At 34.9% G+C, this 23,189-nt stretch overlaps 1 non-coding gene across 1 annotated transcript; it reads right to left on the bottom strand.

Annotated features, from left to right (window-relative positions):
* Positions 1-1,102: 1,102 nt before the first annotated feature.
* LOC114420770 lies at positions 1,103-1,209 on the bottom strand. The gene has a single exon (XR_003668403.1). It is a non-coding gene; the product is annotated as a small nucleolar RNA R71 (small nucleolar RNA).
* Between the last annotated feature and the right edge of the window lie 21,980 nt (positions 1,210-23,189).

Raw genomic sequence — 23,189 nt, 5'->3', positions numbered from 1 at the left:
GATTTTAGCGACCACCCTTGCTGAATTATTTGAGAGTTTTTGTTTTAGTAGCTAGAGTTGTTATTTTTGGCTGAATTTTTTTGTGGTAACTTCTTTTAATCTATATTTTGTGGAAAAAATAGCTAGAGCCTTTAGTTTGGTAAGATTTGATAGTTCCAAAAAAGTAGCAAATTTGATTTTTGTCAAAACTACAAACGCCCATAACTTTTGCTCCGGTTATCAGAATCGCAATTATTATATATGTATTTAGGGTAGAAAAAAATTTCCTACGCTAGGGCAGCCTGCCATAGGCTGGCTGAGGTCTCCATCTTCCAAAAAAGTGATTCTATCAATTTTTATTTTTATTTTTCAAGTATTATTCTCTTATTTTTCTTAACTTATCATTTTTAGCTTATATAGTTAGACTTCAAATTGTCATTTGAAATATTTTGTGCTATCTTCTCATCATTTCATAAGGTTGCTCACAAAATTTCAAGTCATTTGGACATCATTTGATGGTAGCTGTAGTTCAAACCTACATTGTTACTTGCATAAGAAGGCAACTAATTGTGCATGCTGAATTTAGTGTATGACTAGAGGAAATCCATCTGACTTACAACCCTTTGATCCTGAGATAGATAGGAAATTTCATAGATTAGTTTGACATCATTTAGTACCTTTTGAGCATCCTAAGCATTTTGTTATTGGTGATTTTGAGCATTATAATTTTGAACATTATGAGAATATGGCACAACCTCCACCCCGTGAGAGGATTCTAAGGGAAATGGCTGCACCTGATTTCACCTACGAAAGCTTGTGCATCCAATACCCTGATGAGGATGTTCCATATGTTCTTAAAACTGGACTGATCCATTTGCTTCCAAAGTTTCATGGCCTTGCAGGTGAAGACCCACACAAGCATATGAAAGAATTCCATATTGTTTGCTCCACCATGAAACCACCAGATGTCCAGGAGGATCACATATTTCTGAAGGACTTTCCTCATTCTTTAGAGGGAGTGGCAAAGGACTGGCTATATTACCTTGCTCCAAGGTCCATCACGAGCTGGGATGACCTCAAGAGAGTATTCTTAGAAAAAATTTTCCCTGCTTCCAAGACCACGACCATTAGAAAGGATATTTCAGGTATTAGACAGCTCAGTGGAGAGAGCCTATATGAATACTGGGAGAGATTTAAAAAATTATGTGCCAGTTGCCCTCACCACCAGATTTCAGAGCAGCTTCTTCTCCAATATTTTTATGAAGGACTCAACAACATGGAGAGAAGTATGATAGATGCTGCCAGTGGTGGAGCCCTTAGAGACATGACCCCTGCTGAAGCCAGAAATTTAATTGAGAAAATGGCTTCCAACTCCCAGCAATTCAGTGCCAGAAATGATGCTATTATCATTAGAGGAGTGCATGAAGTAGCCACGAATTCATCTTCATCAGGTGAGACTAAGAAGCTTGAAGGTAAACTAGATGCCTTGGTTAACCTGGTAACCCAATTGGCCATGAATAAAAAATCTGCACCTGTTGCCAGACTCTGTGGTTTATGCTCTTCTGCCGACCACCACACAGACCTTTGCCCTTCTATGCAACAATCTGAAGCAATTGAACAGCCTGAAGCTTATGCTGCAAACATCTACAACAGACCTCCTCAACCTCAACAGCAAAATCAGCCACAATAGAATAATTATGACCTCTCCAGCAACAGGTACAATCCCGGATGGAGGAATCATCCCAACCTTAGATGGTCAAATCCTTCACAACAGCAGCAACAACAACAACAACAGACTTATTTTTAAAATGCTGCTGGCCCAAGCAGACCATACGTTCCTCCACCAATCCAGCAGCAACAACAACAACAGCCCCAGAAATAGCAAACAGTTGAGGCCCCTCCGCAACCTTCCCTTGAAGAACTTGTGAGGAAAATGACTATGCAAAACATGGAGTTTCAACAAGAGACCAGAGCCTCCATTCAGAGCTTAACTAATCAGATGGGACAGTTGGCTACACAGTTAAATCAACATCAGTCCCATAATTCTGATAGATTACCTTCTCAATCTGTCCAGAATCCCAAAAATGTGAGTGCCATTACATTGAGGTCAGGAAAGCAGTGTCAAGGACCTCAACCAGTAGCATCTTCCTCATCCGCCAATGAACTTGCCAAACCTCACTCCACTCCAGAAAAAGATGATGACAAAAATTTAAAGAGTAAGTTACCTAACAATTTCTATGCAGGTGAATCTAAAGAGAAGCAGCATATCCCTCTTCCATTCCCTCCAAGAGCAATTTCCAACAAAAATATGGAAGAGGCAGAGAAGGAGATCTTGGAAACATTTAGGAAAGTAGAGGTAAACATACCTCTGCTGGATGCAATAAAGCAAATTCCAAGATATGCTAAATTCTTGAAGGAGTTGTGCACTAATAAGCGGAAGCTTAAAGGAAGTGAAAGAATTAGTATGGGCAGGAATGTCTCCGCATTGATTGGTAAATCTGTTCCCCAAATCCCTGAAAAATGTAAAGATCCAGGTACATTTAGCATACCTTGTATTATAGGGAACAATAAGTTTGATAATGCCATGCTAGATTTAGGAGCTTCTGCTAGTGTTATGCCTCTGTCTATTTTTAATTCTCTATCTCTAGGTCCTTTGCAGTCAACTGATGTGGTAATTCATTTAGCTAATAGAAGTGTTGCCTATCCTGCTGGTTTCATAGAGGATGTCTTAGTTAGAGTTGGTGAGCTGATTTTCCCTGTTGATTTTTATATTTTAAATATGGAGGAGGGATTTTCTAAAGGATTAGTTCCCATCATTCTAGGCAAACCTTTTATGAAAACTTCTAGAACTAAGATAGATGTATATGCAGGCACACTATCTATGGAGTTGTGTGATATAACTGTTCATTTTAATATTCTTGATGCTATGAAACACCCATCTAAAGATCTTTCTGTATATCGTGTTGAAATAATTGACCATATTTTTTATGAATACATGACTGATCTTCATTCTAATCTGCATGCCTGTCACTCTTCATGCATTGAATCTGAATTTGTACTTGATCATATGTCTGAATTTGATGCTGAGAGTGAATCTGAATTTGATATTGATTACATGTTTGCTGATGTTTTACCTCTTGAGATTGATTTTCTAGAGTCAGATAGAACTAACCATGTTTCAGGAAGTACACATACCTCTGACTTTCTTTATGAGGTACAGGTTGTGAAACCATCTCTTTCTACCACTATCCAGCCATCCACACCAGAATTGAAGCCTCTGCCATCAAATTTAAAATATGCTTACTTGGATGATAGCAAAAGTTTTCCAGTAATTATATCTGCCTCCCTTGTTGATGAGCAAGAGGAGAAGCTGTTATCAGTTCTTAAGAAGTATAAGAAGGCTATAGGCTGGACCCTGGCGGACATTCCTGGTATTAGGCCATCCACATGTATGCATCGAATAAATTTAGAAGATGGGGCTAAACCAGTAAGACAGCCACAGAGAAGACTCAACCCGATGATTCTTAATGTAGTGAAGAAGTAGGTAACCAAGCTTTTGCAAGCTTGAATCATTTATCCTATCTCCGATAGCCAATGGGTGAGTCCCGTCCAGGTAGTTCCAAAGAAAACCGGCCTCACCGTGATAAAAAATGAGAAGGAAGAGCTGATTCCTACTCGGGTGCAGAACAGTTGGAGAGTATGCATTGACTATAGGAGGCTGAACCAGGTTACCAAAAAGGACCATTTTCCACTGCCATTCATTGACCAGATGCTTAAACGCCTAGCAGGTAAATCTCACTACTGTTTCCTTGATGGTTTTTCTGGTTATATGCAAATCACTATTGCTCCTGAGGATCAGGAAAAGACCACATTCACTTGCCCCTTCGGCACTTTTGCCTATAGGAGGATGCCTTTCGGCCTGTGCAATGCCCCCGGTACCTTCTAGCGGTGCATGATTAGTATTTTTAGTGATTTTTTAGAAAATTGCATAGAGGTGTTTATGGATGATTTCACTATATATGGATCCTCTTTTGATGTTTGTTTAGATAGTCTGGAAAAGGTTTTGAATAGATGCACTGAAACTAACCTTGTTCTAAATTTTTAAAAATGTCATTTTATGGTTGAGCAAGGTATAGTTTTAGGCCACATTATTTCGAATAATGGCATTGAAGTAGATCCTGCAAAAATTTATGTTATTTCACAATTGTCTTACCCTTCTTGCGTGCGAGAGGTGTGATCTTTTCTTGGTCATGCATGATTCTACAGGCGCTTTATAAGAGATTTTAGCAAAGTAGCCCTTCCACTATCCAACTTGTTGCAAAAGGAGGTGGAGTTTGACTATAATGATAAATGCAAAGAGGCTTTTGATTGCCTCAAAAGAGCACTGACTACCACCCTCATCATCCAGGCACCCGACTAGACAACCCTTTTTGAGCTTATGTGTGATGCATCAAATTATGCATTGTGGCCTGCCCTTGCTCAGAAAATTGATAAATTGCCTAGGGTGATATATTATGCTTCTAGGACTTTAGATGCCGCCCAAGCGAATTATACTACTACTGAGAAAGAGCTACTAGCCATAGTTTTTGCTCTTGAAAAATTTCGTTCTTATTTGCTTGGTACTCGCATTATTGTTTATACTGACCATGCATCTTTAAAGTACTTGTTGCAGAAGGCTGATTCAAAGCCTAGGTTGATCCGATGGATGCTCTGGCTCCAAGAGTTTGACTTGGTGATCCGTGATAGGAGTGGAGCACAAAATTTAGTTGCTGATCATTTGAGTCGGATCAAACATGTGTCTGATGAGGACTCACCCATTCGGGATTGTTTCCTGGATGATCATTTATATATATTGTATAGTATTTCTGATTCTTTTTCTACTCCCTGGTTTGCTAACATTGTCAATTATTTAGTTGCTTCTGTTTTTCCTCCCTTAGCATCTAAGGCCCAAAAAGATAAAATTAAAAGTGATGCTAAGCATTTTATTTGGGATGACCCCTACTTGTGGAAATTGTGCAGTGATCAGGTCATTAGATGATGCATTCCAGATCATGAGACTGACTCAGTCCTGTAGTTCTGTCATTCTTCCGCATTGGGAGGTCATCTGGGTGTTCAAAGGACAGCTCGTAGGGTGCTTGACTGTGGCTTGTACTAGCCCACCATCTTTAAAGATGCGTGGAAGATTTGTAGCACTTGTGAGCAGTGTCAGAGAGTAAGAAGTGCACTTACATGGCGACAATAAATGCCTCAGCAACCTATGCTATTTTGTGAGGTGTTTGATGTCTGGGGTATAGATTTCATGGGCCCTTTTCCTGTATCTTTTGGTTATGTTTACATTCTCCTTACAGTTGATTATGTTTCAAAATGGGTGGAAGCCAAGCCCAATAGAACTAATGATGCTAAGGTTGTTGTAGATTTTGTCAGATCTAATCTGTTTTGAAGGTTTGGAGTACCTAAAGCAATCGTTAGTGATCAAGGAACCCATTTTTGCAACAAATCAATGCATGCCTTGCTTAAAAAGTATGGGGTTGTCCACAGGGTATCCACACCAAACCACCCCCAAACCAATGGGCAGGCAAAAATTTCTTACAGGGAGATCAAGAGAATTTTAGAGAAGATTATGCAACCAAGTAGGAAGGATTGGAGCACTAGGCTAGATGATGCTCTTTGGGAACATAGGACTGCCTACAAAGCACCCATAGGAATGTCTCCTTATCGGGTTGTCTTTGGAAAGGCATGTCATCTTCCAGTGGAGATTGAGCATAAAACATACTGGGCAGTGAAGACCTGCAACTTCTCTATGGATCAAGCTGGTGAGGAAAGAAAGTTGCAACTGTGTGAGTTAGATGAGATCTGCCTAGAAGCCTACGAGAATGCCAAGTTGTATAAAGAAAAGACCAAGAAGTTCCATGATAGCATGATAATTAAGAAGGACTTCATGGTTGGGCAAAAAGTGTTATTGTATAATTCTAAGCTTGGACTCATGAGTGGTAAGTTGAGGTCTAAGTGAATTGGTCCTTTTGTTGTTACTAATGTTTTTCCTTATGGTATAGTTGAGATCAAAAGCGACTCCACAAACAAGAGCTTCAAGGTCAATGGACACCAACTTAAGCCATTCCTCACAAACCCTTCTTTAGTGGACGTAGTGGTGGAAGAGACTTCCTTACTCCACCCTACACTTCCTCTACCATGGCTTAGGGAGTTTTTCTTTCTTATCTCCTTCTTTACTTTTATTACATTTGTCTGATTCTATTTGATGGTTTAATTGCTTTTAATCTTTTAATTGTGCCACATTGAGGACAATGTGTTGTTTAAGTATGGGGGGGGGAGTGTGTTCTTTGGTTTTGGTTTTGTTAGTCGTGTTAAATTAGTTTAATTTTGTTAGTTTTGTTGTGTTCTAGTTTAATTTTGTTAGTTTTGCTGTGTTAAATTTGCATGTTTGTCTTTGAATTATAGGATATGTTCAAGTAATGGGTAATTGTTCTGAAAATAAAAGTCTCTTGACATTTTGTGACTTGAAATCCTTGTTTTTCCTTTACATGTCATGATAGTTTTGAAAGCTCAATTTGAAAGTTATAAGTTTACCTTTGTGAGAATTCGAGCCATCCATCATCATAATCTTTTGGTGTGTTTTGCCCCATTGATTGCTTGAACAATAGCCTTGGCTTGATTCTTGTTGATGCTTCCTAATTCACATGCATATTTGGAAATGATTTAGGCAATTCCGTTCTTATAAGCTTCTAGCCAAATGGTCTTACCTTGAATTAATTCCTTTGATAGCCCCTTTGAGCCTATTTTCCCTTTTATTTGTTTTGAAGCTCATTACAAGCCTTAAGTGAAAAACCATGATATCACATTGCCCTTAAGGAATTTTGGAGCTTTGGAATTGTTTTGGGAATAAGCTGGGAATAAGTGTGGGGGGGTATGTTTCATTGGAAGATATGATTTTTGGCCATGCTTAATGTTTTATTTTGGCCATGCTTGATGTATATATATATTGCCTAGTTCTTTCTTTAATCTTCAATTTCGTACTGTTCAATAAAAAAATGAAAAATGAAAAAATAAAAAAAAATTCAGTTGTTGCAAATTCTGCAATTTCGTACTCTTCAAAAAAGAAGAAGAAGAAGAAGAAGAAGAAGAAGAAGAAGAAGAAGAAAAGAAGTGAAGTTGAATAAATAAGGTCTTGATATGAGAACTTGATTTGGGAGCCTTGGTTGATTTTTTTGATATTAGAGGGTTTGGGTTTACTACTTGTGCTTAATTTCCACTTATTCCCCATTGCTCCTCTATTCCTTTGGGATTTAGCTACTTATTCCATATTTTTCTTCCCTACCTTGTCCTTGGCCCCATTACAACCTTTAAAGGCCTTTTGATCCTCATATGCATGTGTTGTCAAGTCGTTTGTCAATTTTAGAATTTTGCCAAGTCTATGTGGTGTTTGTTTTCATGGGTGCTTTGAGAGTAAACAGTAGCCTAGACACTTGAGAGATAGAGTGTATATCTTGTGAGGCTTAATCATTTTTCATTATTGAGCTGATTAACTATTTTGCCATGATTGGGTTGCTTGGATGATTTTCACGAATGTCTTGACTCTTTGGATCTCTTCATGTTAGATGTTACCCATTCTTTTCTTTCCTTGATGTTCATTGAGAAATATGTAAATGTTTTTGTTTGTCTCTCTTTGATATCCTTGGATTTTGTTCTTTATTTCATTTTGCCCAGGAGTGAAAAAGGCTAAGTATGGGGCGTTTTGATGTGCCATTATTTTCTCCTATTTCTTAACCCTTTTTGCACCATTTTAAATACTGATTAGTCTTAATTGTCAAATTTATTAGGCAGTTTTATTATTTGGGCCCATTCAGCTAATTTGATGTTTTTAATCTAATTTCAGGAATTAATGAAGCATTGGGCTTGAATCTAGAATTGGGCTTGGGCTTGAGTCCAGCATTGGGCTTGGACTTGAAGAGGGCAGACTAATTTATTCTATAAAATTAGATCTTATCTTATCTAGATATTATTTAGATTTGATCTCATCTAGATATTATTTCATCTAGATCTTATCTTATCTTATCTTATCTAGATTTGATTTGATTTTACTTATGGGCTTGGATTTAAAACATATTTGTAAGCTTTGGGGCTGAAAAAACTATATAACAGCACCAAGGTTCTAGTTTAGCTCTCTCTCTCTCCTCTCTCTCCTCTATTTTTCGTTTTTAGTTTTAGTCTCTCTTCTCTTTCTTTTTTATTTTCATTTTTTTACAATTCCAGTTCAGACTTTTAGTTTTATCAATAAAATTTCGTTCTCTATTTGATTAATGGAAGGCTAAGTCCGCAGCGTTGTTTTCTCTTGAGGATCAAGCACAGCTCTCTTTGAGGTTCTATTATTACTGTTAAATTCTGTTCAATTTTTCCTCTTCACTAATTACTCTGAATTTGTTGCTATTATTTCATGCATGCTTAGTACTTGATTAATTGTCTCTGCGCTTAATTTACGTTCATGCTTAATGATCGTTTATGAGTAATTGGTGTGTGTGATGCTTAATCACATAATGAATGCTTTATGTTAAATTTCGCTTAGTAATTTAATTTAGGGTTTGATTAAGTGATTGAATTGATAAAGGATAAATTCTCGTAACCTAGGATAAGAGACTTGCTTGTGAATCAAGGGGAAGCAACGTATTTTAATTATGATAATTTCTAATTCAATTTTACTCGCTGTTTAATTTACAAAAGCAAACAACCCCCTCCCCCCAATTTGTTACTATTTCCTACTATCTGTTATGAACATTTGGTGTATCATTGCTCATTGGGAAATGACCTAGGATCACTTCCTAGTTACTACATTTTAATATTAATTTGATTCGGGTACGGTCTCGATCACTTCCCCAAAGACACCCCTCATGGGTTACCTCCTTTGAGAGGGATAGAGCACCAAATTTATCTCATTTTAGGAGCTTCCTTACCAAATAAGGCAACATATAGAAAAATATGGAAGAGAGAAAAGAGATCCAAAGGCAAGTGGAGAGCTTGATAGGAAAAGGATGGGTGAGAGAAATCTTGAGCCTATGTGCTATGTTTGTCATTCTGGTAAATCAAAATATATTTCAACTTCTAAAGTATGTGATAGGTAAGAATTTGAAATCTTGGGAGGAATGCCTACCCCATGCTGAATTTCCTTATAATAGGATAGTAAACTCTCCTACTTATTCTCTTTTTGAGGTAGTTTACGGTTCTAGTCTATTGTCACCTCTTAATTTGTTACCTTTGCCTAAAAATTTTGCTACGATGAATATGGATTGGTTTCTAAAGCCAATTTTGTTAAGAGTTTGCATGAGAAGGGGAAAACACAAATTGAGAAAAAGATTGAACAATATGATAGATATTCCAATAAGGGGAGAAAGAAAATAGTTATCAAACCGGGTGATTGGGTTTGGACTCACTTGAGGAAGAATACATTTACTTCCAAAAGGAAATCTAAACTTCAAGAAAATGGAGATGGTCCTTTCCAAGTTTTAAAGCGCATCAACTATAATGCATATAAAATTGCTTTACCACTAGACTATGGTGTGAGCAACACTTTTAATGTTACTGACTTGACTCTTTATGATGTAGGTACCTTTGACATCAATTCAAGGGTGAATTCTTCCTAAGAAGGAGGGTATGATAGAGGACTATCCAAGGAGGAAGAGTTTGACTTAGGTTGGGTCAACATGGATGAACCAATAACTTGAGCAGGGAGTAAGAGATTTCAAGAAGAGGTTGGCAAGAGACTAAATTTTCTTATGGAGGAAAGAGAAGAAGAAGAGAAGCTCATTTATTTTAGCCAACTTTTACAATAAGATTTATTTTTATTTTTAATTATATTTTTGGGCCTATTTTTGGACTTGTAATGGGCTGTTACCTTTTTTATTGTTATCTGTAAGTTTTATTGTTATCTTTTAGTCTTTTAATTATTAGATTAGATATTGGACCTTGGGTCTAATTTAGAATTATTAGTAGGAGTTATAAATAGACTCCTTAAACACTTTGTTGACAGTTTTGATGAAATTTTCATATTAGCCACGGTTAAGAAAGTGTGTCTCTTGGTTCTTGTGTGAAACCTTAGGTTCTTATCAAATAATTCTATTCTTTGTGGCAAATCATCCTTAACTTATCAATCTTCTAAGATTGTGGCATTGTTCTTTTCATCTTCTTCTCTAATTCCGCTTTATCCTTTTATTTTCCCCAATTTTATAAAGTCTCAACTTGATTTTCCAATCTGTTGATGCTAAAATTTGGATCCGCAAATCAGGGTTCCATCAAAATTCCTTGATTGAATATGAATTACAAGGCAGAAATAAATAATGAAAACTGTACACTAATATAGGAAACTAAAATGCAAAGGAATGAAGCCATTTCCCTAGTCTAAAAAAATTTAAAAACAAAAGGAATTTTATATAGAAATAATCCCTTTAAGGAAGGTAAATAAAAAAAATTGCACTTGGTCCAAATCCAACTTATAGAACCTAGGGAAACAAAATCTGCCAAATGCCAATTACAATATATTCTTATTCTCTAAAACAATATCAAACATATATATACAGAACTCAAAAATACTAAACATTTTGTAAAGTGACATCAAGCTTAAGACAACATACGAATCATGTAAATTTTGTCAGCATGCAAGAAAATAACTTCATTTGAAAAACAAGAAAATTTTCAAACCAAAATATTTTTTCCATTTGATGAAGAACATATCATCTTCAACATGTTGGTTTCCAAGTTCCATATGAGGATCAACATTAAAGAGCTTTCTGCCAACACTTCCAAAGCTGGCAAGGACCTACTTAAAGTGAGATAACATCCACCAAAACTTATCAAAACAGAGGGGAATGGGGAGTATAGCTAAGTAGACCATGACATCTCAAAAAACTAAATCAGCTTTTTTCTTTCTTTCAAGTATTGCTATTTTCCTAGTGCTTTTTTTTTCAAAACTATATACATATCACAAGGAAACATATTTATGTCTACTCCTTCATCCTACCAAAAGGAATACATGATAATTAAACATTTTCCTCCTTTTATAAATTCACGGGCCACTACATTTTCCTTCTTCATGTTTAATTGTTCCCTAATAAATCCCCAAGCTAGATGCAAATATAGATTATAGTGTCCACATATACAAGCCCAAGCACAAAAGAAACTTCAAAGCTAAAAAAGCAAGCTCACCCAAATTATTCCTTTTACCTATTTCTTAAATCTCATTCCCAATCTCTCTGTTTTGAGTGCCTCCACCAAATTTCTCATCCAATTCATCCTCAAACTCTAAATTTCTTTGTAAAGCCTGCAAGTAATTAACATATGAAACATTGAAAAACACAAAATCTAAGTATTTTCATCCTAAATACAAGATTGACAACTTATGCACAATTACCATTTATTAAATAGCTTAAAGAAAACTCTTAACTATTAGTATTAGTTATTTACTTTGTGATCATCAGAGAGTGGGACGACTACTTTGTTGTGGCAAAGCACGGCGCGCGAGTCATTACAATTTGCAAACCTTTTCCTCATTGATTTCCATTCCTAATTCTCCTTCGCTTTGTGAACCTCTTCCTTCACTATCTCGTGTAACCTCTCCTTGCACCCTATTGCAAATAAAATTATAAAAACGAACAAGTATTTTTAAATTTATAATTTAGCATTTCCATGTGAGCAACCATGGCTGTCGAAAACAGCGAAGAGATGAAACCCTAATTTTTTTTATCATGAGATAAATTTTCTTAGCAAAATGACGGACAGACAGAAACGGTGTCTTCCATGTCCCTTCTGCTTCCACAAACGGACATTACCCCATACCTCGAAACTCCTCGACAATTGATGGACTTTTGGACTCCAACGCTGGACTCTTTGAAGAATAATTTGGAACAACCTTAACTACCTTCAATTTGGAACGATGAGCCATGTTATTGCACTCCCTTGTTGGAGAAGTGCGACTATTCAGCTTCTGGCTGTTTTCCAATGATAGGACTGACATGTGCAAAAGGGACGGGAGGTGGGTTTGATGGGAGAAGAAGTCTCACATCAGGTTGAGGAATAAATGGTTTATAAGGAGAAGGATGAGCGTTAGGTTTGAGGAGACTAATTTCAAAGACCGTTTTCAAGAAAACTATCTTTGAACACTCACTTTAAGATGGTTTTTATTAAATCGTTGTCGTACATCTATTATTTACAAAATTGCCACCACCTGACATTCTAAGACGGTTTAAAATGTCAATCATAAAAAACTATTTTTTTAGTAGTGGAAATGTATAACATTAAATAAATCATGAAATATATTACTTATAAAAAAATGTTTATACTAGTACATGAAACCCTCAGTTACTCACTTAGTCCTTGCATTTGGTACAACTTCTCCACGCTTACCATGCTTGCAATCTTCTCAGAAAATTATTTTTGCATTGTTGCCTACATCATTACAAAAATTAAATAATTACTTAGAAAATTAACAGAAAAGTTCATTGTGTGTTCTAAAAGAAATACACAAAATTACTTGAAGCAAATATGAAACCCCCTGAATATCAAACAAAAAAAGACCTTTAAGAATTGGCTAGACATTGTTGTTGTTTTTCTAAAACAAATTATCCTCTAAATGTATTATATAGAATTATAAGGGAGGCTACAAAACCATTACCCCAAATCCATTCAGTACATACGTAAGGAGTAAGGACCATGCAGAGATGAACAAAGAGATCACACTACTGGAAAAAAGAAGGTCTTCTATGATGCTGGTTTTACGACGGTTTTCCAAAAACCGATGTCGTAAGTTAAATGGTGACATTTTTGTAAATAATTGTAACTTTTTAAAGATGTTTTTCTCAAAAAAATCTTTGAAAATACTTTACGACATCGGTCCTTCGAGAACCGATGTTGAAAACAAGATTTTAAAGACGGTTTTTAAAAACTGTCTTCGAAAAGATGTGTTTTTGCATCTCTCACGCTAGCGTGACATGTTTTAATTATATCATTCTATCTCATCGGGATTCATACCAACACACCAATCCTTTTCTCCCTTTCTCTATTTTTTCTCATTGAGTCTATGGAGTTCAAAATAGTATTCTCTCTCTCTCCCTTTCTCTCTAGCCTATCTCCTCGAGCTTGGGGCTCTCCAGCTTTGCGGATTTCTCCATTCCAGTGGCAGACCTGGAGGCCATGAAGCTTCGTTCCTCATCGGATAATCCTTCGCGGAGGCTGAATCACAACGACGGTAGGGAGTTTATTGACAAGATGAGTGAGAAGCAAAAAAAGGAAATTGGAGTATTGGAGAGTGATGATTGAGCTAGGATTTTGGATGAATGTGTTGTTTTTGCTGAGAGTGGTGGCGGAGGAGGAGGAGGTTGTAGTATTAAGGGTTTTTGGCCTCTAATGTTGACATCGTTGCCGTTGGGGGTTAAGGTTTGGGTGGTGGACAATATCACATGGGATTCGTTGTTGGATTTAGGGCCAAAAAGGGAAGGAGGGAAGGAGAACTACATGGAGTTCAGTGCTTCTGATGATGGTGGTGGTGATGAGCGAGAAGAGAGGGGGCCATTGTTAAAGCTATATGTTTTTGAGATTATTCTAGTTTGTCATTCTTTCTTTTGCAGTCTTCATTATATTCACCGGTTAGATACCCTTCTCTCTTTCTCTCTCTTTTTGCAAGTGGGCTTTACATTTGATTTCATTTATTTTAGGACAATAAGGGAAATGCAACAGGAGGAAAATCAATTGGAGACAAAGAACCTACAAAGGCAAGGCAAAACCTACTGACAAAGTGGCTGAGAAAGAGAATGAAGTTAGTGTCGTTTGATCTCACTTTGCATTGTTTCTACTGACAAAGAACCTATTCATTTTGCATTGTAATTAACTCATGTTTTTGTTGTATGATCTCACTATGCAAAATCATCGTGTTGTTCTTATAACAAATGTCAAACCATGTCTGAAGGACTGGTATTGATGCTCATTCTTGTTGCATGTGTTAAATTGTTTTGTTGTGTGTAGCTTTTGATGGTCAAGCAATCTTAAGGGACATATTTATTTGGCTCCCCGCTCCCCTTTACTGGTCTTATGTGCTTCGAATGAAGGTCTAACCATTATGGAGCCCTTGCTCCTTCCAAAAGGAGCAAAATTGGTGAACATATTTCTTTTTCTGGGTAAATTGTTAAAAATCTTTTAGATGAGGCAGTCAATAATGTATTTCATGGTGGTAGATTTTGTTTTTTTAATGAATAAGATGGCCAGTTTTAGAAAAAAAAATTGTTTTCTTTAACGCTTAGTTGGTTAGCAGGTGGGTTAGTGGGTCACATTTTAAATGACCCCAAAAAAATGCCTAGTCCCTATCTATGTTGGTTCTATGTTAAACTAGCCAACCCTTGTTGAACAATCGCTATTTTTTCCCGTTTGATTTGTCATTGCCCTTAACTGAAGCAATTTATTCAATTGTTTCAAACTATTAGCAAAGTAGGAAAGTAGAGACAAATTAAGTTTGGGAACCCGTTTAGTTATATATATATTGTGTGTTACATGGTATTTGGGTAAACACGAAGAATAACTGAATACTATCATTTTTTGGTTGGTAGGTCAACTCCATCATTTGGGTCAAACACATATTAAGTCAGATTAAATTTTATAGGAGAGTTGCCAAATTGGATGGTTGAGCCTAATTAAGTTTATCCGGTCAGATTGTTAAATTGCGTTAAATCAAGTTGACTTAATTTTATTTGTACTAAAATTTAATGGCCTAACTTGGTTCGTTACTGAGTTAGTAAGTCAAATTGATCCTAATTTTAAAAAATAATTTTGAACATGTTTAATATATAAACTTCTAAGATACACACAAAAGAAAATATTAAAAATAAAATGATTAAGAGTTAGGCCAAATATGTTCGATTTCTTTTTCGGACCATTATTTGAAGAGTCCGAGTTGGTTCAAGTTACAGGCTGTTAGGGTCAAACCATAGTGTAGAAATTAAATTGCTAGGTACTAGGCTGTTAGGGTCAAACCACAATGGTTGGTATATATTATTGTGGATATAAATGTTTGAAGTACCATAATTAAAATATAAGGGTTGAAAAAAATAACGGAAGGGAAGAATCCCTTTATACACACGATTTCCATTTTGTTCCTCCTAATTTAACACTTTTTTGACACATTTTTTTTGTTCAATTTTTAAAAAACACAAAAAATTTGTTATTCTTGCATTTTATGTTTTTTTCTTGTTGATTTTATAGTTTTTAATAAATTTTAATTAACAACAATATATTTAAAAAGTTGATTTTCTCTCATGTCAGACAATACTAATTTTCATTTGACTCGTTTGTAGAATTACTCCAAAGAAGAAATCTAGCTAGTGTGAATGTATGAATACATGGTTTTGATGATGCCAAAGAATAATCAAACAAGGTTGTTTTCAAGATTACTTCAACAAACATTCAAAGGTAAAACATTGTTTCAAGATTAATACAAGGTTGCTTCAACAAACAAGCATTTCTTCAAGATTAATTCAAGATCAAGCTTTTGCCTCAAAACAAAGTGTTTCCAAAAGATCAAGGCTCTGGTAATCGATTACCAGGCAGTGTAATTGATTACCAGAAGACAATTTTGAAAAATTAGCTTTTAGAAGGGTTTTGAAATTTGAATTTAAAAGTTGTAATCAATTATCATTTATGTGTAATCGATTACCAGCAATGGAACTCTTTGAAATTCAATTTGAAAAGTCATGACCCTTCAAAATATAACTGTGTAATCGATTACAGTGAAGAATTTCAGAAAAAGCTTTTTGAAAAGACACATCTCTTCAAACCATTTAGAAAAGGCACGAATGGCCTATATATATATGTGTGTGTCTAACTTCGAAAAGCAAGAGAGAGATATTCTAAGAGAACTTAATTGCCAAATGTTCTCTCAACGACTGGGAAAACACTTGCAAATCTATTGAGAATTCATCCATGGACTTCAAATTGTATTATCATCTCTAAAAGATAGAAATTCCTCTAGGAACTTCAATTTGTATCATTCACTCTAAAGGAGAGAAATCTTTCTGTTCATCTCAGAAAGTCAGTTGTAATCAAGAGACTGGTTGTCTCTTGGATTGTGATAATTGTAATCAAGAGACGGGTTGTCTCTTAGAGAATCTTTGAACACAAGGGTGAGGGATCTCAAGGTGTGTTCAAAGTCTGTAAAGGATTTACAGAGATAGTGGAAAATCTCAAGTGGGTTGCTTGAGGACTGGACGTAGACACGGGAAGTGGTCGAACTAGTATAAATCGAGTTTGCATTTCTCTCTTCCCTTATCTCATTTATGTTATTGCAATCAATTTTGTCTTGCATGTTTAAACAACATTATTAAATTGATAGCTGCTTCTTCTCCTGCATTCCGAGCCTATCATTTAAAAGGGGGGTTAAAAGGTTGTTAGTGGGAATTTTGTAAGACTTAATTCACCCCCCTCTTAAGTTATTGAGGCCACTTGTCCAATAACTAGTCCTATTTAAAGTACTTTGATCAATTCTTAATTATTTTTATCTTTAATCAATCTTACACATTAATTTTCTTATGTACTCCTGTTCAAGTTCCATTTTGTTCCATTTTATTCATAAAACACTACGAGAAAAGCGACATTCAAAGACAGTTGTGGAATTGTCTTTGAAACCAACGACATTAAAAGTAATTGACAGACGATGACAGTTATGGAAAATACCGTCTTAAAAAATATGTCTCTTCTAAGACAGTTCTTAGATAAGAACCGTCTTAGAATGTGGCCCTTCTAAGACAATTCATAACTAAGAACCGTCTTAGAATTTATTTTTTAATTTTCTTATTTTTTAAAATTTTCTGTCATACCATCTAGTTACGGCTACCTCTTTCTATGCACTTAATTCTCATTTTTTTCCATTCCACAATTTGTGCATGCATCAAACATATACCTTATCCTAATTGAAAATACCTGTGTTGATAGGAATTAAGCTTTCAGATCTAAGAATATATATATATATATATATATATATATATATATATATATATATATAAAAGATCTAAGGTATAAGTTATTGCAAATATATATACTTCAAGCTGAAGTATATATATCTGCAAGTAAATAACAACTCAGTCTATAAATTAATTGGGCCAAATAAGAATCAAATAGAGACTGGCTAGAATTGTGTGGGAAATCAGTCAATAATTGCTTATGCTTATGCTAAAGACATGAATAATTACATCATGAAAACTCAACGCCTAAACTGGATTATTAATTAGTTAGGCAATAAATGCACATTAATGTTACACTCAACTTCAAGCTGAAGTATATATATCATATGTACCAAAGCTCATTACATATATAGCTCATATGTACCAAAGCTGGAGTTAGCAAATGGCAATGAATCACGTGTTGCCAGAGTTTGTTAGACTGATAAGTTGAATTGCTATATGTAAGAAATGAAAGAAAGGAATGAGATATGCTTACCCTTGATAATCAAAATCTGAATCTTCTCTAAATGTGGTCTTGAGTTTGAAATAGCTCTACGAGTGACCACTTCACACACCTTGCAGTGTGTTTTGTTTGGTCCTCAAATGCTAAAGGGTTTAGGTGCAAAAAGGGATATACTGGGTACATTATAATTTTATCCAAGAAATTATCAATTCCTATATCTCCAATGTTTAAATATTCTTTTGCCCTCCATTTCATTTTCTTTCTACTTTATGACAAAAGCTACAAAAAGGGATATGCTTGGTATAAAAAGGCATATGACAATGTCCATTATTAAAGGGATATATTACCGATCGATAAAAATTATCATGTTTAATTAAATAGTTTTAAATGAATATCGAAGCAAATTATTATAATAAAAGAGAAGGCATCAGACAATTCGAAACCAATAGACTTGACTTTTGTAAATTTTAAAAATATAATTAAAGATAAAATACTGTTAATTAGAAATATAATAGTTAAAATTTACTCCTATTATTTATTTTGATTAAGACATTTGTTTTTTTTTTTACAATTAGATTTTGTAAGAAAAGTAAATTTAAATGGCATCAAAACCTCATTCTAATCACTGACATTCATTGGGGAAAGGCTGTTAAAATGATCTGCAAGGATTATCTTATGTGTTTTATGTGTTTAATTGGTTATTAAATACTTTTTCTTGATAGCAGAAGTACAAGATCAGTAAAAATATGCATGGACAAACTAATGCTAGCAACAACAAAATTGGTGAAGGAACATCTTTCTGTTGTGCTTTACATGAATTTCATAACCAGATTATGAACTACAAAGAACCTATCTTTTACCCAGAATGCAATTTGAAAATTAACTTATCTTACCAGCATCAACCATGGAAGCAGCAGCCAGAATTTCAGAAGCAAATGGAGTTGAAATGAAACATTTAAGCATAGGCCTCCATGGAAACAAGTAAGAACACTTTCTAGTTGTCTTCATTTTATTTTTTCCTCAAGATCTCATAGTTCAAAAGAATTATCTGTAATGGGAGGCAACACTAACAATAATTAACCCTCAATCCAGAAATTCAGAAATAAATGATGCATTACAGATGCAAATTGAACTACAAAGAAGATTGCATGAAAAGCATGAGGTATAGGTATCTTTGACTTTTAAAATTAAATAAATACATTAGTAATTAAACCTAAATAAATACATGGGATATAGCAAAGTTAGAGAAAAAGAACAACATCAAATAATAAAATATAACCCAAACATTTTCAAGGTTGATGGTTCATCAGTTATAAGAATGACAAAGAACAACATTAAATAATAAAATATAACCCAAACAATTATTTCTGACTTCACTACTTTGCTAATTAGCTTCTTTCTACTTTTATTTAAAAGAAAGGTGACTGGCTATAGAGGTATAGAACTGATTTCAATTAGCAGATCCATTATGTCCAAAGATTATTCACAAACATGTTGGACAAGTGACCTTAGAAATTTTAAGAAAGGGGGTTGAATTACGATTTTGTTGACTATTCCTAATTGAAAATTTCTCTTTCTTAGATATTCCCTAGATTCAATTATTTCTTTAATTATAAGTTACTCGAATAATAAATAAGGAGAAGTAACATTAAAGAAATATAAACACAACAGAAAGTAAAAGAGATTCAGGAAAGAGAGAATGCAAAACCGGATTTATACTGGTTCGGCCACAACCCGTGCCTACGTCCAGTCCCCAAGCAACCCGCTTGAGATTTCCACTATCCTTGTAAAATCCTTTACAAGCAATGAACCACAAAGGAATCCTCTCCTTTGTGTTCAGTGATTACAACCAAGAAGTTACGCCAACTTCTTGCAATGAGCCACAAGGAATGTTGGTCCCTTGTGTCCAGTGATAACAACCAAGAACTTGTACCCACTTCTTGCAATGAACCCAAAAGACGTTGGTCTTTTGTGTCCAGTGATCAACCAAGAAGCAAATCCCACTTCTTGCAATGAACCCAAGGAACGTTGGTCCCTTGTGTTCAGTGTTCAACCAAGAAGACCTTCTCTTGGAAAATAGTCACCAAGAGTAGGTTTCTTGAAAAGCTTTTTGTAAGAATGGAGGAGAGGAAGAAAATAGGATAACACAAATTTTTGCCCAATGAACTTTTCTTGACAAAGCAAGTGTTAAACAAAAACTCTTAGAAAGAAGTTGAGAAATTGGTTGAATGAATTAATTATAAAATTCATGTCATGGTCACATATTTATAGCCATTTGATGGCTCTTGAAGAAACCATGTTAAAAGTTGTGACTCTTGGAAATTTCTTTAAAACTAGTCACTTTAAAAGTTGTGACTCTCTTCAAAAACTAGTCACTTTAAAAGTTGTGACTTTTGGAAAATTCTTCAAAAACTAGTCACTTTAAAAATTGTGACTCTTGCAATTTATTTTTTAAAACCAGTCACTGGTAATTGATTACAATTATAGTGTAATCGATGACACAGTTTATTTTATCAAAAGTTGTGACTCTTCATGTTGAGGTTTGAAATCCAACGTTCAAAAACCACTGGTAATTGATTACAAATATTGTGTAATCGATTACATTATTTTGTCACTGTTAGACAAATGACCTCAGTTAGCTTAAGAAGGGGGGTTGAATTAAGATTCAAAGATTATTCCCCAATTAAAATTCTATTTCAATTTCAATGCAAGTTACAAGTTCCCTTAAAAATGAACTCTTAAATAATGATTCAAATAGAACAATCTGAATATAAATGTAAAACAATAATAAGTAAAAGAGTTTAAGGGAAGAGAAAGTGCAAACTCAGATTTATACTGGTTCGGCCACACCCTTTTGCTTACGTCCAGTCCCCAAGCAACCCGCTTGAGAGTTTCACTATCTTGTAAAATCCATTTACAAGTTCTGAACACACAAGGACAATCCTTCCTTTGTGTTCAGATTTCTTTACAACAAGAGACCCTTGGTCTCTCAATCCCCTTTGAGAATTTAGAAAGAAGAGAAGAATAAATCTCTCTTGAAAGAGATAGATTGTACAATGAAGATCAATCAAAACTCCTTATTGAATATGCAAGTGTTTGACCAAGGAATCCTTTTGAGAGAATGAGACATTTCAGTTCAGAAAAACTCTCTTAATCTTTTGAGAGGATAAAACTTTTTGAACAATTAAAACTCTCTGTCAATCCATGTTTCCAAGTCACATATAAATAGACCTTTGATGGCCATTCATAAAACATTTGAATAGATGTGACTCTTGGAAGTTATTTTCTGAAAAACTCCTCTGGTAATCGATTACAAGATTTATGTAATCGATTACAGGCTTTAAAATTTGAATTAAAACGTTTATTAACTGCTGGTAATCGATTACCAATATTGTGTAATCGATTACACAGTTTAAAATTTGAATTCAAATTTCTAATAGCTGTTGTAAACCATTTTGGCCACTGGTAATCGATTACATCCTCTGATAATCGATTACCAGAGAGTAAATCTCTTGAAAAAGACTTTTTAACTTAAATTTCTTGGCCAAACCTTTTTCTATTTCAATTAGAAATTCCTTTCCTAAAATACTAGAGATCTTCTTGATGTTGTATATTGTATTCTTGAATCATTGTCTTGAATTAAACTTGAGAGGCGCATTTTCATCAAATCATCACGATCATCATCAAAACATCAAAGACAAAGTCAAAGTCTTTGCTTCTACAGTCACAAGTTGTGACTCTTGAGATTTGAAATTCAACGTTCAAAAACATTGGTAATCGATTACATGCCCATGGTAATCGATTACTACTTTGTAAAACAGTTATAAAACTATTTTGGGCTTCTGGTAATCGATTACTGTCTTATGGTAATCGATTACCAGAGAGTAAAAACTCTGGTAAAAGATTTGTCTTTGAAAAATTCTTTTGGACAAATTGTGCTATTCAATATTTTCTTTGAAAAATTCTTTTTGTACTTATCTTGATGTTTTTCTCGAGGTTCTTGCATATCTTGAGTCTTCTCTTGAATCTTCACTTGAATCTCCTTGATTTTTGGAAAAATTGCAAAATTGGTCCCCTACTTTATCTCCAATTACGGATTTGGCCCCCCTATAATTTAATTCACAAATTTGGTCATCCAATTTTATAAATCCCTGCAAAATTGGTACTGAAAGCTCGATTTGGATGTTGACCATTAACTTCTGACGTTGACTGCCACGTGTCAATGCCACGTGTCAACGTCTGAGTGGTTCCCTGTAAAGGCTTCATTTTTTGTAGGTAAAATTGCACTTTTGGTCCCCCAATTTTACTCCAATTTCGATTTTGGTCCCCCTATAGTTTAATTTACACATTTAGTCCCCCAGTTTTATAAATCCCTTTATAAAAATTTCCTGCAAAATTGGTTTTTTGAATGGTTTAGCCACTGGTGCTAGAGACATGGTAGGTCTTGATAAATCTCGCACTTCTTTTTCATCGCAAGTTTTCCACTCACTTGGAACCCAGAGAAAAATCACTCTTTGTCTCTCTCCCACTTTCGGGGTTGTTCAACTTGGGAAAGTGGCGCATGAATCCCAACCTGGGTGTGAAATTTTCTGATCTCTTACTTTAACAGGTTCTGTAATAACCCCCTATTTTTTTTTCTTTTTTTGCTCCCCCATGCGGTATTATGTGTATATGATTGCTTAAGCAGCCTATGTATGACAATGGTATTTTTGTTTGAAATTTGAAATACAACTTCTCTAGTAATGAAATTTGGCTGAATTTATAAAGGGATTTATAAAACTGGGGGACCAAATGTGCGAATTAAATTATAAGGAGACCAAAATCAAAATTGGAGTAAAACTGGGGGACTAAAAGTACAATTTTACCTACAAAAAATGAAGCCTTTACAGGGAACCACTCAGACGTTGACACATGGCATTGACACGTGGCAGTCAACGTCTGAGGTTAACGGTCAACGTCCAAATCGGGTTTCCAGGACCAATTTTGCAGGGATTTAGAAAACTAGGGGACCAAATTTGTGAATTAAATTATAGGAGGACCAAATATGAAATTGGAGATAAACTGAGGGACCAAAAGTGCAATTTTGCCTTGATTCTTTTAATCTTGTTTGAATGTATCTCTTTAAAAATCTTTGGCATCATCAAAATAATCTTGGAAGCTTTGCTTCTACAATCTCCCCCTTTTTGATGATGACAAACGTGAAATCAAGAGAATACATGTAAGATTTGTTTTATCGTTCACTCATCTCTCTTTCCCCCTTTCTTTTTGAATTTATGCTTAATTTAAAACTTAGTAAATATAATATCTTGATTTCTGAAATACCCATTTTTCTCTCCCCATTTGGCAACATCAAAAAGCCAAAGTGCGTGAAAAAATAAAATCATACATAAATAATTTTAAAACATACACAAAACATAATTTTAATAAAACATTCATAAATTTCAGTCATAATCATATATCAACAAAATAACCAAGTTTAAACACATCAACTTAATAACCAAGTTCAGTCATAATCAACTAAGTACCAAATAAGTAAACAAGGTAACCAAGTTCAGAAAATAAACAACTAACATAATGTCATAAAATATAGCCAGATACACGACAAATAAATATTAATCTAAATCAATCAAGGCGGAGGTGGAAGGTCGAAGCACTGACGGATGAAACTCACATCCTCCTCAAGCTGAGTGATGCGTGTATCCATTCCTGCAAACCATGCATCAATGGCATCAATGCGACTGTCCAAGGAGTCAAAACGCTCACCG

Source organism: Glycine soja, chromosome 7 (genome assembly GCF_004193775.1).
Source record: "Glycine soja cultivar W05 chromosome 7, ASM419377v2, whole genome shotgun sequence".
Classification (NCBI taxonomy): Eukaryota; Viridiplantae; Streptophyta; class Magnoliopsida; order Fabales; family Fabaceae; genus Glycine; species Glycine soja.
The sequence above is the reverse complement of the archived record's forward strand: the minus strand, read 5'-3'. Positions and strand labels throughout refer to the sequence as shown.